This window comes from Papio anubis, chromosome 7 (assembly GCF_008728515.1).
Source record: "Papio anubis isolate 15944 chromosome 7, Panubis1.0, whole genome shotgun sequence".
In the NCBI taxonomy this organism is placed as follows: domain Eukaryota; kingdom Metazoa; phylum Chordata; class Mammalia; order Primates; family Cercopithecidae; genus Papio; species Papio anubis.
In genome coordinates this window covers 97,281,144-97,294,044 of record NC_044982.1, presented here as the reverse complement: position 1 = coordinate 97,294,044, position 12,901 = coordinate 97,281,144, and the positions used below count along the sequence as shown (strand labels likewise).

The 12,901-nt window shown below is 40.4% G+C and overlaps 1 pseudogene; it reads right to left on the bottom strand.

Annotated features, from left to right (window-relative positions):
- Positions 1–4,538: 4,538 nt before the first annotated feature.
- Positions 4,539–7,187, bottom strand: LOC101010603 (annotated as a pseudogene).
- Positions 7,188–12,901: the final 5,714 nt, after the last annotated feature.

Genomic DNA, 12,901 nt, shown 5'->3' with positions numbered 1-12,901 from the left:
TATAAATTGCCCAGTCTTGGGTATGTCTTTATCAACAGTGAGTGAAAACAGACTAATACACTGAATGACCAAACTTCAGCTCTATTATAGAAATATGTATATGTATGTATATAGTTTGTATATTTTATACCTATATGTAACTAAATTTATAAATACTAAATATAAAACTATATTTATATAAATATATAAATTATATCTAAAATATATGAATTGAAAATATAAAATAAGGTATATTGTGCTAAATAACAATTTTAATTTAAAAATGAATCAACAGGCTCATATTTTATTTGTTTAACTGGGAGTTTAGAGATCGTTAATAAGATGAGGGGGCATCCCCAAACTAGATAAGAAAATCCCTCAGAGCAATGGTGAATAATTGGGGTGGAGGGGTTCTGACTCCTTTGAGAATCTGATGAAAGCCATAAAACACTTTCCATGAAAATGAACATATACCCATTGATGCGAGTTTTCTTTCTGGGTGGTCCAGGAACCCCTGGTGTTGATCCCTATGGAGAGTCCAAGGGCGGCCTAAGCCTTCTCTCATGATCATTTCCCAAGCAGCAAAAGAGATGGACAAACCATCAAGATTTCTAAAAACCAGTTTATAAATGTTTTGTTGAAGGAGTTCTGAGTTTATCTATTTGTATACATGGGGTTTGATTTCTATGCCTTCCAATTTCCAGATAATGTTCCAGATACACATGTCCCCAAATAATTGAAGTCAGACAGATAATAAAAGAGCAGAACAGGGATCAAGTACTCTTACCCTTTGGTGCATTAGCAAGAGACTCCCAAAGTTTAGAAACTGATGGACATCAAAGACTGAAGAATCTGATTCACAGAGGCATGGCCAGGAGAGCCAGAATGTTGCTCCGTCCCTCTCTGCTGCACATCTGTGGCAGAATTGAAACAGGTGAATGATGGTGTTGGAGCTGTGAGGTCATGGAAGCCATGTGCCAAGCCCAGAGGCTGATCCCAAATAACAGAATGGAGCTGTGTCATGTGCACATTTCACTCTCATTCATTCAATGACATAGCCTAGGGAAATAAACGAAAATGCCCACGTAAGAGCAAGATAAAAGGTAAATAATTGAAACAGTGTAGACCATTAGGCCATGCCACTCAACAAGCACAGGCCAAATGGCAGCGGACACAACGCTTCTGGCAAAACATAAAGGACAAGCAAGAACATGTGAAGGATGTTAAGGAAGCCACTGACAAGGAAGCAAGCCTGTGGTTCAGTGAGACCAGCAAGTGAGTGTTCAAGGAAGCAAAGTGGAATTGAGGACCTGGCCCACAAAGAAACATTAACCAGCGGTGAACTAGACAAATGTATGAAATCATATGCAAAAGATGGAAATGCCTAGATATTTTCTTTGGTAATTGGTGGGAGAAGTATATTGGGCGAGTACTCTCCCTCATAGAAACGGGCGGCACAATATTCATTCTTGGCAGAAAACTAAAAATATTTTTAACAAGGAAATATGACTGCAGCCTCAGAGTCACTAGCCACTATATTCCTGGATCAGTCTGGTACATACATAGTCAGATTACATATTTGTTGAACGCTCCTAGGTTGTTGTCACTGAGAGATATTAAAGTACTGACTAAAGTGGATCTTATGGTACACCTGACCTTCAGCAAGAGAAATCAAAAAGGGAAAGCATCATCCACATCAAATACTACCTGAGCTCCACAGGTGTCTCGTGCGTGTATGAATTGCACATGGGGGAGATTGTTCCAGACCACACACTGTCTGTCACCACAACTGATTGAACTATTGCAGTGAAAGACTGTGGTCCTAACCCATAAGGAAAAAGTTTATGCCTCAGATAACACTTCGTCTCTCAACACGTCCTTGAAATTACTTACCAAAAAGTCTTCCAAGGGGCTTTGCACTTGTTATCAACAATAAAACCTCAAAGGAAGTCAAATTATCCCAGAAGAGTCAAAGGACATGAGACAGTCATTTCATTGACTTCAAAAACAAGTGAATATTATTGTATTAAACATCAAATGCAAATCACAGGCAGGAGATGATAATGGGGGAAAAATAATTCCTCCTCTTATTGTGACCTACCTTAGAACTGCATTTGTAGATATAATGGTCTATAAAATCCTGTTATTACACCTGCAAAATTGCTAGAAAAAGCTTTCACTCTTATTCATACAGTACTTTACAGTTCCCAATATACCTTAACACGTACTGTCTCTTGCCATAGAGTGAACTCAGATGCAGAATATAACAGTGAGGAAACTGAGGTTCAGAAGGTTAAGTGAACTGTCCAGGTTCAGGCTTGAAATGGGGAGAGCTATTTGACCATAATGGTAAGAAATCAAATTTAGCCACTAATAAGACCCTGTTCTGAGCTATAAAAGAGAAGGAACAACTGTTTGGCTTCTATTCTCTTGGAGTAACAGCTTGCAAGTTTCCGAAAGAACAACTTGCTAGTAGGGCATTGGCTCCTCGAACTCCATTATTAATCCAGGATGAATGGATGCCCGGTTTTGATGCCCGGTTTTGTAGGCTTCTCTGGAAATGATACTGGCTCTCTGCTCTTTCTTACATCCCCATCTCCTATTCAGAACTGCTGTTTTGTTGTTTTTCATTGTCTTTCCTTTATTTATTCATTATAAAGCCCCTCCAATTCTAACATCTCAAGCTATTTGAAATACAGGCTGGGCACGGTGGCTCACGCCTATAATCCCAGCACTTTGGGAAGCCGAGGCAAGCGGATCACAAGGTCAGGAGATTGAGACCAGCCTGGCTAACATGATGAAACCCCATCTCTACTAAAAATACAAAAAATTAGCCGGGCGTGGTGGCAGGCACCTGTAGTCCCAGCTACTTAGGAGGCTGAGGTGGGAGAATGGCTTGAACATGGGAGGCAGAGCTTGCAGTGAGCTGAGATCATGCCACTGCCCTCCAGCCTGGGGGACAGAGCAAGACTCCGTCTCAAGAAAGAAAAGAAAGAAAAGAAAGAAAGAGAGAAAGAGAGAGAGAAAGAGAGAGAGAGAGAGAGAAAGAAAGAAAGAAGGAAAGAAAGAAAGAAAGAAAGAAAGAAAGAAAGAGAAAGAAAGAAAAAGAAAGAGAAAGAAAGGAAGAAAGAAAAAAAGAAAGAAAAAAGAAAAGAAAAGAAAAGAAAAATACAAATGCAGGAGATGCAGGAGGCATTTGTCACATCCGTGAACATGCTGTGTGACTATATCTACCTCTGGAAGACACTGCAAATGCATGTTAGTCTGCAGCGCCTTTGCTCCTGGAATTTTCTCATTATAGAAAACCAAAAATGGCAGAAGATGGCTTATTTTGCCTGCAGTTTAGGCAACCTTTTATCTACCCTAGTATAACAATAATAATGTCTCTGGAACTCAATATTATATTCAAACCCCCAGCTCTCTCATGTAGTTGGTGGGTTCTGAAAACTAGAATAGAGGAATAACTTCAAGTTTAAAGAAGAAAATAAGCACAGATCTCATAAAACAATTCTAACTTCATGAAAGTTATAACTCTAGTCCAGATGTTTCATGCCCAATAGGCCCTCCTCTGCCTTCCAAATTGAAACTAAATCCACTCTAATCTTCAGTACTCAGACAGAGGACAACTTTCTACCTATGAATCCCACTATCAGAGTAAAATGTTTTAAAAAATTTCTCATCCACATGATGGAATATTATACACACATGCAAGTGGTGTTTTCAAATCATTCATAATGTCATGGAAAGGAAATAAATAAGATATTAAACCATGTATGCTCTCTAATCTCATTGACATGAAATATGTAATATGTAATATAGTTTATAGTTTACAGTTTAAATGGCTGGAAAGAAATACACAAAATATTCATAACAATGATCTCTGCTCTACAATGATGATTGACTTTTGTGTTCGTTATCTTTTCCTTTTTTATGTCTGTCACTTCATTTATTTTATTTAATTAATTTACTTACAGGAGGAGTTGAAACACATTTTAAGAAGACTTTTCCTCTTTTTTCCCCTAAACATGAATCATTCGAGTAAAACCAACTTAACTACAGAAATGTAATAAAGTAAGGAGAGTGGGTGCAGCCCACATGTGTTTAAAGGGCTGTGTGCTCAGGATTGCCTGCCTAGAAGGCAAGCACAAAGACCCTTTAAAGAAGATATTTTTCTCCCCAAACATCTACAAATGTTTCAACTTAGAGCTTAAAATTTTTTTTTGAGGAAAAAAAAAGGTACAAAGGTGGCCGGGTTCGGCAGCTCATGCCTGTAATCCCAGCACTTTGGGATCTGCCAACTTGGGCAGATCACCTGAGGTCAGGAGTTCGAAACCAGCCTGGCCAACATGGCAAAATCCTGTCTCTACTAAAAATACAAAAATCAGCCAGGCATGGTGGTGGGTGCCTGTAATCCCAGCTACTTGGGAGGCTGAGGCTGGAGAATCGCTTGAACCCAGGAGGCGGAGGTTGCAGTGAGCTGAGATCATGTCATTGTACTCCTGCCTGGGCAACAAGAGCAAAACTCTGTCAAAAAAAAAAAAAAAAGAGGGGGAGAAAAATATTAACAACAAAAAACTAAAAAAAAAAAAATCCACACAAACCACTCACTCCTAATCACCTTCCTTAACTGATTATGTTTGTCACAAATTTTACCAACAGATTAATGAAAATATTGAAAACAATTATTTTCTCACATTACATTTGTAAAGATAACAGAATTTAGGAGTTTCTCAGAAAATAGACCAGAAACTGTCATTAAGTTTCCAGACTAGAAAGTCTGGGACAACAGAGCTGCAGGTGGGGAATGGGAAGCCCAGGAGAAATCAGAAAATATTGGACTGGGGTGTGGTCGGGAGCTGCTCCATAGGAGACATAGCTGCGCGAGAAAGGGGAACACGATGTAATCAGAAAAACCTTAACTCCCCGCTGACATACAGCACTGGCTTTCACAACGATTCCAGCAGTTTGGTTCCAAACTGAGGTAAACACTTCAATGCTTATTCACATGCTTTCATTCACATTGTTTTTTCAGACTCAAGTTGTCCAAATTTAATACTTCTGCTAATGTGACTACACATGCCTAAAAAGTGGGGTGAGGTGGGGGGGTGCTTTTAAAATCAGGATGGGAAAAGAGATTTAAAATCATCAAATTAATCCTCTTAGCTCAAAATGAAATGAAGCACAAAATTATTGGTTTCCAATAGGAAATAACCCAAAATCTAAGCATCACTTTCCCTTCCTGCCCTAGTCTCTACCCTACACATAGAGAAGAAATGGGAAACTCAACTTAAGTCCAGTGTGTTTTGTTCTGTTGAAGAGCAGAGCTTCACCCCAGGCCCTGTGGCCAGCCTCTCCTGTCCAGTGGGATGCAGCGCGTGAGATACTTTCGGCTGTAGTAGGATTCCACAAGGCTGGTGGGGTTGAGGATAAGATCTTCAGAATCTTCTTGAGGCTCCCCTGTTAGCTACTCACCCACCATCTTCCTAGTGCTTCTCTCCCCTAGGCAAGAACTCCTGTCAAAACAGCCCCCACTGAGTTGTGGGCTATAAATTATCCTAGGTTCTCTGTCCCACTCTCATTATCTTCAATCTCCCCTTCCTCCCCACTGAACTTGTCATAGGCCCATCTGGGGCTGGTGCTGGACTTCTGAAACATGAACCTCCCCAGCCTTGGCCCTGGCTCTGGCTCACCCACTTCTCTCTGCCTTCAACTTCACGGTCATTGTGTGAGTAACACTTCTTGCTTTTGGGTGTATACTCTGGGTTCCACTGCTAGTCCTGGTTTCTCTTTTGAAAGTCATTGTTGCTACTGTGATTCCAGAGTAGTTGACTCTTCCCAAGCCACTCCTCCTGGCAGGAAATGGGAAGGTTCCTCGAGCTCTTCTGCTCCTCTTTCTCTTGGACCCACAAAGTTTTGGTCCTCAGTCTCAATTTGTCAAAGCCTACGTGCTCTTCTTTCCCTCCTCTGTTTCTTCAGTGCACATTTCTGCTTTGCAGGAGTGAGATGCCTGGGAGGAAGGGGATGATGACCTGGGCCAGTCTGTGTTCTGGCAGCTTTTCTGGTTTTGATCCCTTGAGTTTTCTCTGTTTTCTCAGCTGATCCTTCCCTTGAGTGGCTTGAGTCTCGGGAATCCACTGATTCTCTTGATTTACGTCTTTTAAGATCTTTCTCCTTATGTTTTTTACCATGTTCAATATCAAGGTAAGGATCAATGAGATCTTCTTTATATTTTTCTTTGGCCTTATAGCCAAGTTGCTGGGGAATTCCCATTTAATCATGAGCCAGACCATGTTTTTGAATGTGTTAAGGGAAATGTCTAACCTCCTATGTATCTCCGGGCTTTTCTTGTTTTTAGCTGCATCCTGCTCAGTTTAGGTATTTACTAAAGCATTCATACAATGTCATCCTGAGGAGTGAAAGTGATGCTCCACATCATGGTGAACAAGGGTCACTATCTGCTGGGCAAACAATTCTGAGAGGCTATACTGAGACTGAGCTGACTGTATGTGCTGGAAAATGGGACAAAATTTCTGTTCCTTTTTTTTGTTGCTGTGAACTAAATCCTGACAAAGCTTGTGTTCCTGAGCCAGTAACCCACTCGGTCATGCAAGATCCTCATCAAAAGATTCCATCCGGACATTGACCTGTGTCTCTTGAATAATCATAAAGACTTTCCTGCAGACAAGTCTTCTTTGGCTCCCATGTGTTCTTTCTTGTTCTTGTTGTTGTTGTTGTTGTTGTTGTTGTTCTTCTTCTTCTTCTTCTTCTTCTTCTTCTTCTTCTTCTTCTTCCTCCTCTTCCATTCCCTTAGGTCTCTGCAATAATCACATATTGCTTGTTTTAGAAAAATATTTTTTCTTCAAGCAACTTTTCCTGTATTATAGCAATAATATGTCAATTTGCATTCCTACAACTATCTACTTCAGTGTTCAGCTTACTCTATGCTCAGAATTTACTCTATACATTTTCCTCTAGCCCTCTTCCTTTCCCATTCTATACTCTTCCTAGTCAAGCTCTTCCACTCCCATTGCTTCAGTTACAATCTATATATTTATAACTCCCAAACATATATTGCATATCCCAGACTTCTCCTATGAATGCTAAACCTACGTATCCAGTTGCCTATTTAGTATATATCCACCATGATCACTCACTGGCAATTCAAACTCAGTATATTTAAATCAGAACTCAAAGACCCTTCTCCATACCCAGTCCTCTTTCTGTTTCCTACGTCAGTGAGTGACACTCCTATCTATGCCATTGCATAAGCTAGAAAACTGGTTTAACACCTCCCTATCCAACATACCACATATATCCAATACATTATCAAGTCCTATTGCTTCTCCTTACAAAATATCTCTCAGATCTTTCCACAGTGCTCCATACTCATAGACACTCCACTGGGTGAAGTCTTCGTCTCTCACCTGGATCACTTGTTTTTGGCTTGAATTGTTTTTGGTTTGTTTGTTTGTTTGTTTTTGTATCCACAGATGACTGCCTTCCTCCTATCATCTTCTCTCCAGCCAAATTTATCATTTTGAAAACATTAATTTGACCATAAATTTTTCAAACCTTAAATCTTTCAATAGTTTCTCTTTTGATTTTTAAAATAAAATGTAAAAATCACCAAAATTACAGGACCCCCAGCAATATAACCTCTTTCTTTCTCATCATCCTTATCCTCCCCTGCCCCTTGAGTTTTGCAGCCTTATGCTGTAGGGGAGGAAACCCCACAGATCCAGAATTTGAAAACAAGGCTTTGCTTTTCATAAGAAACGTAGGAGGAAAGAAGACTTCTCACCAGCCATGGGTCGAGGACCACTTCAAGCCCAATTCTTAACACATCAACATGACAGGCTTTATTTTAGATCTGAGCACAACAAATGCTGTTTCCAAGAATTGCCCTGTATCTAGCAAAGGGAGAGAAGGCCTCAGGATGCTCAGGTAGAGAAGAAGGGGCACTGTGCTGCTCACCAGAAAAGAAAAGGTAAGCCTTGTAATAAGCTATCAAACTTCAAAAGGCCAATTGTGTAGAGGCACTGACAACATTTGTTTGAAGGAATTATTTATCCTATAAAGTGTTTAGAATCTATAAGAGAGTGTAATATTTGTCCAGGAAAGTAAAATAGTGAAACTGTACAAGGGAGACACAGTATTTGCCCAGGGCAACAAAACATTAAGGATCTCTTGGCTGATATTTTGATATGCTGAGCCAGGAACATCTGTTGATCTCAGGGAGGCTGACTTCCTCATCTACAACCACAATAACTTTCATTAAGTACCACAAGGGAGAAAGCGTCTTTATGGTTAGGTCCATTTTGTGCACTGTCTGTGTTCTATTTGGAACACTTTTCTCTTTCTTCTCTTGTTCCTTCTCCATGCTAACTCCTACTCTTCATGGAGATCTCAGCGAAACATAATAGCTTCTTGGATAGCTTCCCTGATTAACTGACCATCAGCTGTTAACTGATTAACCACTTCCTTGATTAGCTGCTTTAGAACTCTCTGTCTTTGACCCACTTACCAGCAATATGATTCAATAATTAAATGACTAATATATGTTAGAATATGCCTATCAGGTTCTTCACGGTAGGTCCCTTTCTCAGTACAGGAACTTACACACTAAAAAAAAATTTGCTGAAAGATATGTTAATTCATTTGTATTATTTAATATTTGTTCATCTATCCTATTAAACTGTAACTCCCTTGACCAGGACTTTGTCATAATTCTCTTTGTCAAAAAGGAGATTGATGATTTAATGTGGTGCTTTGTCCACAGTATACATTCAGTCAGTGTTTTATACATAACAAAATAAAAAGGAAAGCAAAGCACTTCTTTACTGATGTCCCTGTGTGGTAGAGCAGCAACTTAAATCTTGGCTTCACATACCTGTACATTATTCAAATTTATTTATGACTTCAAAGAGCTATTGTTTATATGGTTATATCTATGAATATTTTTTCATCTGAGTTAAAACTGTGAAAAACTAAAATATATCTACTTAGCAATTTATTTAGGTAATAACAAACCCATTGCATGTTAGCAAAATCACCGTGCATCTGTATGAAAATACATGCATTCGTATGCAAATACAATGAAAATACAAATGCATGGTATTTTTGTTGACGTGCAATGGGTTTGTTGTTACCTTAATAAATGGAGATATATTTATTACCTTAATGTATTTGGAAATGCACTTTGGAAATACATTTCCAAAATTAAAACCTTTTTAGTTAGAAAAATGGCATTGTTTTGTGTTTTTAAAAAATATCTTTAATGTCTAGTTTAAAGATGATAACTAGATTCTAAAACCTGCTTCTGCTTTCAACCTGCTGCAAGATGTTGTTTTGTTTGAAGTATATAAAGAAAACTGTCATTACACAATTATGCAGCTGGAAAATAAAGAGATTTTAATAACCTTTTTAAATAATTGTGGATTAAATTGTGGATTATATCCTCCTTTACTACTACACCAAAATTCAACAAGTGGTAATTTCTTAAAGATGAATTGAAATATCAAATCGAAACATTATCAGTGAACTTTTTTCATAATGGTTATGTTAAAATCTGTCAGTTCACTTTGCACTTTGAACAGATATTTAACTCATGCATGCTTTTGTAATGTCATGCAGTGGTCACTTAGAAGATATTAATTCACTGAGTTATACAAATCTTCTAAATGTCATATTTCATTATACAATAAAAAATAAAAAAATTACATTTATTAACACCATCTCATTAGAAAAGCAATTATTGGGAAGCTGTCAAGCTTGCAGTGGCAAATACAAATTTTCCAAAAGTCTAACTTTTACTTGAAATGTTAAATTTTATCATAGGCAACAAAAATTCTCAGTTGTTAGTGATAGACCCAATTTATATATTTTTAAGAAAGTGTCTTGAGAATATCCAAATCTGCATAACTACAGTTTGTCTATTAGTCATTGTTCCAGATAAAAATGCTGTTTCCTTAAAAAACGAAAATGCTGACATTTCAGCTTGCAACTCAGACAACTACACAAGTGCTTTTCCCCGGGAAAACCATGATGCTTCAGTATGCAGCAGAAGTGCTTTAGACACTTGACTTTTATCTTGGAGTACTCATGAAATACCAGAGCTCGAGGGGCATTTGCTGGAAATCAATATTCTATCCTCAGCCTCTTTTAACTCTGAGGGAAAACTTATGCTTTCCAGTACCTCTGTCTTCCAAACATCCCATTCAACATACACAAATTATACCTCCAAGCCTGCCAGTTTTATTGTCAACACTAATATCCTTAAGGGCCTAGGTGAGAGAATACAGATGCCAGCCAGGGAAAAACAAAACAAAATCCATTCAAAGTCCAGGTCCTTTCACTGGTGGGTGGGGCGATTGCTTCCATATTAATTCAAAAGCACATAGAATTAGGAGAAAGAAAGATAAAAGACAACTTCCGGGGCTGTGACTAGCATCAGGGAGGATGATGCTATCATAGCGGAAGGAGAAATCACAAAGCAACAACTCAGGAAGGAGGCTTGATGACTGCACTGAAACTGGGGATAGTTTTTGACATGTGCGACCGTGTGAAGAGACCACCAAACAGGCTTTGTGTGAGCAACATGGCTGTTTATTTCACCTGGGTGCAGGCAGGCTGAGTCCGAAAAGAGAGTCAGCGAAGGGAGATAAGTGTGGGGCCGTTTTATAGGATTTGGGTAGGTAAAGGAAATTTACAGTCAAAGGGGGGTTTTTCTCTGGCAGGCAGGAGTGGGAGTCACAAGGTGCTCAGTGGGGGAGCTTTCTGAGCCAGGATGAGCCAGGCACAAGATAATGTCATCGCTTAAGGCAAGGATGCGATGGCTTGGCTTGGGCTCAGAGGCCTGACAATTTTCTTCCCATTAACTAAACGCAAAGGTTTCCCAAAACTCACCTACCTCGTTGATGTGGTGGTTTAGCCAAGGAGTGTAAAACCATTGTCATTAGGGAGTAAGGAAGTAGTTCAGGAAGTTCACAATGGAGCCACCACCAGGAGACAAGAGACCCCACTTCTAGAAGATTGGAGTATCTCCTAGTCACTCTCCCTCCACTGGTTCCCCTCTCCAATGGGCAAAACTTTAAAAAATACTTGTATACATTTTGAGATCAGGATTTGGAAATATCACAGGCCATTTTGGAATTTTTTTATTCACTATGGATTTTCTATTTATTAAATAATTAAGAACATCTTTAAGAGGATAAGCCATGAGAAGGAGGAATATCTTTGTCATGAGAATCTCTTGAAAGATGCTGTTGAAATGAAGATTCTTCAAAGAGAACACTTCTATTACTTTATTTTCAATGAATAAGAGTAGGATGCAACCGCAGCTTTGCATCCTTAAGGAAGCTACTTAACCTTTCTGAGCCTCTGTTTCCTCACTTGTAAAATAAAGATAATAATAGTATTTACCTCCAAAGATTATTGTGAGGATTAAATAAAATATTACACATGCGGTATTTGGCGCTCTGTTTAGCACAAGTAATACATCACAAATAGTGACAGAAGTGACAGTGGTGGTGGCAGTGGCAGCAGCAGAGGTTGTAGTAGTCATGGTGGAGACTGATGGTAGTATAAGCAATGGTGGTTGTGGTGGTGGCCGTGGCAGCAGGAGTGGTGACAATAATGTCAGTGGTTGTGGTGGTGGTGGCAGCAGAGATAGTAGGGTGGTAGCAGGTGGTAGTGGAGATTTTAACCGTGGGGTGGGGGATGATGAATGGTCAGGGTTAAATAACGTCTGGAAGAAAGGAAGGAATTATTAGGAATGGAATGGATGGAAGGAAGGATGGAGGTGGATGGAGGATGGAGGAAGGTGGAAGGGTGGAGGTGGATGGATAGTGGATGGAAGGAAGGTGGATGGATGGAGGTGGATGGAAGGAATGGAGGAGATCTGGTGGCGGTGGAAACGGACGGATGGCGGCGGCGGCGGCGATTAACGGCAGCGGCGGAAATGTGATGATGAAATGGCAGGCATGACAGCCGGATATGCCAGGATGCTGCGATGGGGACGGCGGTGATGATAAGTGGTCAGAACTGAATAAAGTGATGACGGTAAAGCAACAAACGATGATGCGACTTTAAGCGGATGTTAAGATCGACGGCGGCGTGATGCTCACGCATTACCATATGATTTGGCGGCGGTGATGGGGCGGCGGCGGCGGCGGCGGAAATGACAGCGATGCGAAATTGACGGTATGACGTGATATGGCGGATTTATACCAACAAGCCATGATCTACCCGGCGAATCGGCGGCGGAGCCGATCGCAAACAGCAGATGATGTACACCATGGTGATATGATTTGCGTCTGGCGGCAACGAGGATTTATGGCGAACATCGGCGAGCAGAAGAGTGGCGGTTGTCGGCGGCGGGGAGACAGAAAGGGTGGAGGTGGTGGCCTCACGGGGCAGCGATGGTAGTGATGGTGGTGGTGGTGGTGGTTGTGGAGATAGTCGTGGTGGAGGTGGTGGTGGTGGTGATGGTGGAGGAGACAGTAGTGATAGTGATGGAGACAGCAGTCGTGGAGGTGGTGTGATGTTGGCAACTGTGACGGTGATGGTGGTGGTGATGTCTGCTGTGGCAGTGGTGGCAGTAATATGGTGTAGTGGTGGTGGCTACACTGTGTTTAATTATTAAAGCCAGTTGGTTATCACAGAGGGAGTACAACCCTGACTCACTTGGTTATCAGAGTAAGATCAAGTCTTTTCAAAGGCATTGGTGAGAGGAGCTGGAAACCGTCTCCTCATGTGGGACTCACAGGGTTCTAGCTCTGCCGCTTAGGTTATACGTCCTCAGCTCAGGATGCTTCCTGTAGCTGTAGAAAGTCCAGGAAGGCAACTAAAATAACTGATGATGAGACCTGTTCATGGAATGGGCTGAACTTGAAAGAGGGGTAGAAGGATTGATTTAATTATT